Here is a 4,279-nt window from a genome sequence, read left to right on the forward strand (position 1 = left end):
GGAAGGCTGGGGGCAGTGAGAAGGGAAGGAGTCAGGACAGCAGAGGAGAGTGAGGAGTTGGGAGGAAGCAGGCACCAGGGGAGGAGACAAGTCAGCAGAGAGAAAAGTTAAAGGTTTATAAAATATTTATTAATAACTTGGGTGCCACAATGGCACATCCAAACAAGCCACATGAACTCAGTAGTCGTACACAACACAAAATTCATTTGCTCATGCGAGGAAAGTCTTACATCCTCAAGCCCATGGCTTGCTCGACATACCAACCTTCCACCTGAGCCCAACACTCCCGAGCCTGGAGCCCCCTCCCCGAGCCAACATCCCCTTCTCCTGCATCCAAATTCTCTCCCAGAGCTTGGACTTCTCATCCCTTCCCACACCTAAATCCCTCATTCCCACCCCACACCTCCTGTCTCAACCTAGTGAGAGCATATAAGGCTGGGGATAGCAAGTGATGGAGAGGAGGGGAACAGAGCAGATGAGGCCTCAAGGAAGGGGGGTGGGAGTGGGGGTGGGGTCTTGGGGAAGGAATGTGATTTTCATGCATTGGTGGGGGATTTTCATGAATTGGTGGGTCCTTCCCCCCCCCCTTTTTTTTTTTTGGTTGACAAACCTAGGAGTTCCTTGAAATTCTGAAAAGCTGAAGAAGGTTCCCCGGCCAAATAAAATTGGGAAACACTGCCCTAAGGGAAAGGTTTCTGCAAGCATTGCTCCCTCTGAATCATGCTGCCAGGCAGCATAAGAAGCCAGTGTGGAAACTTACGCAAAACCCCTGTGCCTCCAATAAATCCCTCAAGATACAAATAGGGTTTGTTGAACCAACTGCTTCTTTTGCTGTGGGGGAAGAGGTCTGTGGCAATTACTGGTCTAAATTATTTGGACAAAACAATGAAAGGTTTTCCTTCCCTTCCTCTCCCTTTAAGCCCCATACTGTGTTTTCCTTTAAAAGAGGGTAATCTAGTCCATCGTATTTTTGCTACAACACATTAAGTTACATGTAACTACTTGAATGCTGTTTTTTAAGAATTTTAAATATTTACATTGTGATTTTATTGTTGCATACTGAGGAAATAATTTGTGTCAGTTCTTCTAACTTTGGACTATAGGAGAAAATAAACATTCTCAGCTGTATTTTTATAACAAATCTAGGATTACTATTAACTTGATCCTGACAATCTTAACTCACTCAAATAGTCCTTGAAATCAATACGACTATTCATCTGAATAAGAGTGTGTTAAGTGTTTTGTTTAAATTTTGGTTCAGTCAATTGTGCAAGGCATAAGGATTCTACTAATTTCTACAGATACAGAATTTATACTATATAATGCTATGATGATACACACAGAGACGAAAAAGTATTTTATGCCCACACACAATTCATTTAAAATATTTCTTCGCTTTACATATTCATTGCCTACCTAAGACTTTAAGGCAACACTATGTCCTCATATTTTTCTTTTTATTTCCCAAATTTTCAATCTCCTGTAAAAATAAATAGCCAGGTGGAGGAGTAGGGAGGATTTTCCATTTAACAACTCTTAGGCTATATCTAGACTACACGCCTTTTTTGAAAGAGGCTTTTCCAAAAGATACTTTCAAAAAAGAGTGTCTAGACTACAATCAGTGCTTTCGAAAAAGCAAGCGGCTTTTTCGAACGAGAGCACCCGGGCAGACTGGATGCTCTCTTTCGAAAAAGCCCAGTTTGCATTACATAGCACCTTTTTTCAAAAGAGCACTTTCGAAAAAAGGCGTTCTTCCTCGTAAAACAAGGTTTTCTGCAGTAAAAATAACTGCCGCGTTCTTTCAATTTACTTTCGAAAGAACGCGGCAGCAGTCTAGACAGGTAAAATTTTTTTTTTAAAAGGCCACTTTTTTGAAAAAAATCCCTGTAGTCTAGACACACCCTTATTGACTAATTTAGGATTTTTTTTCCATCTAAAATTTCCCAATATTATTGATTCACTCCACTAGTGATAACAGTGTAAACTTACTGTAGGCAAGGTGCTGGCAGCCAACAGCATTTTAAGCTGTGTCATACAATGATATAAACCTTCTCCGAGCAGGACTAGACCACATGCTGCTTAAAGTACCAGCAGCTGTCTGGATCCTGTCTGCACTAGTAGATAGGATGGGAACTTGTTGAACTCTGCAAATTAAAGGCACAAATAATGAAATCTGTTATTTTGCACATACAATTATCTTACAGGATTTAGGACTGCCTAGTGAAAGATGACAAGATGTGATGTAACTCCACTGATTTCAAAGCTATTGCATTAAAAATTATACCAGTGTATATTAGTGTAGAATTTCACCAGTGGTGTTATAACTGCAAATACAAAATTGTGATTTGATTCTGACATTACTGCATTGTGTCTCGCTGGACCATATGCTGCTTTCATTTACACTGGTACAAATCAGAACCAGTTCCCAAGACTTTATTTTACAACTGTTGTGAAACAAAACAAAAAATGAAAGATGAATAATAAATTAACACCTCAATTAAAAGTTATGGGTAAGTGAGAAAAGTTATATGGTCAGGTAAGGTTTGAAAACAGATGGCTGGGTGGAGTACAGGAAGGTTGATCTGGGGAAGGGTGAGAAACCTCTGGCCCACAGGCTGAACCTGGTTCATCAGAGTTAGCCACTGGCGGGTTGAGATATGGTTTGTTTACCTGAGCATCCGCAGGCACTCAATGGCTGCAGTTTGCCATTCTTAACCGATAAAAGCTGCAAGAAGCAGTGGCCTACTAGATTAGCAGAAGAAGCTGGGTTGGAGAGCAGTCTGAAGCCAGACTACATAGAGACTAATACCTCAGTTTACATAGTGTTTTACTAACACATCATAATTTATGGGAAGGAGATGAGCCACTTACATAAATTACAGTGTTTACACACACAAGCTGTGTAGATGACAACAGAATCAGCTTCAGTGTGATTTAACTAAGACTGTAGAGAAATAAGTACAGATGTTGTGACTTGTGGAAGAAAACATTGCATAAATCTGTTTGCCTCCTAAATTCTATTAATGAGCTCTGTGATGCCAATCCTTATTTGAGAATAGTCCTAAAGAGCCTACAATGGTAAAGAGCCAATCAGATTAGCTGACTGAAATTTACAATAAATCATAAAAAATTGGTTTTAATAAGAACGTCATACAAAACACCTGTCCTCTCTCAAAGCACTTTAAAAACGATGGCACTAGTCCTGCCCGCCTCTCTCAGACAAACCTCCCATCACTTTAGTCTCTGAGGGTATGTCTACACTACCCCGCTAGTTCGAACTAGCGGGGGTAATGTAGTCATCCGCACTTGCAAATGAAGCCCGGGATTTGAATTTCCCGGGCTTCATTTGCATGAAGCCGGCCGGCGCCATTTTTAAATGCCTGCTAGTTCGGACTCCGTGCCACGCGGCTATACGCGGCACGGACTAGCTAGTTCGGATTAGGAAACCTAATCCGAACTAGCTAGTCTGTGCCACGTGTAGCCGTGCGGCACAGAGTCCGAACTAGCTGGCATTTAAAAATGGCGCCGGCCAGCTTCATACAAATGAAGCCCGGGAAATTCAAATCCCGGGTTTCATTTGCAAGTGCGGATGACTACATTACCCCGCTAGTTCGAACTAGCGGGGTAGTGTAGACATACCCTTATTATTCTTACAAATAGATAAGTGAAAGGGGGAGAAGAGTTGGATGTGGGGCACGTGGCAGTTGGCAGCTATTATAGCACATAATACTACACTGCAATTTAGAACCAAAAGTAAAGAAGAGAGATGTCAACAGAAACTCAAACTGGAATTGAGGGTACCTTTTCATTAGTCAATGGTACACTGTTTTTAGTAATAAAGAATCTTACAAAATAAAATTGTAATTGAGCTGACAATATGCGCAGTTCATTCCAAGACACTAAGAAAGATACATTCAAAGTCCCAAAAGGTGTTGCGTGATTATATTTTGTTCCATAATCTGGTAGACTAGTTGTTACTGTATTTAATCATTATAAAATATGAATATTTAAGAAAGATTGTTAATGTTTATGTTAGGACCAAGATGCAAAAGCACTACCTGCTTGGTTTCACCCTCTAGGAGCCTAAAAGAATTGAATTAAGTCGGGTTTTTTGTTTAGTTTTGTTTTTAATGTGGCCAGACCACTTATAACCCCCCTAAATCCATATGAAATCAACCATTTGACCGGCCCATTCAGCGGGCAGATTTGGCCACAGTGACCCTTATGTGCCTTTGCTAGCAGGAAACTCTCTGTTGATGCTCTCCAGGCATCTGGGGGA

The sequence above is a fragment of the Pelodiscus sinensis genome, chromosome 1 (genome assembly GCF_052426305.1).
Source record: "Pelodiscus sinensis isolate ZL-2025 chromosome 1, ASM5242630v1, whole genome shotgun sequence".
NCBI lineage: Eukaryota > Metazoa > Chordata > Testudines > Trionychidae > Pelodiscus > Pelodiscus sinensis.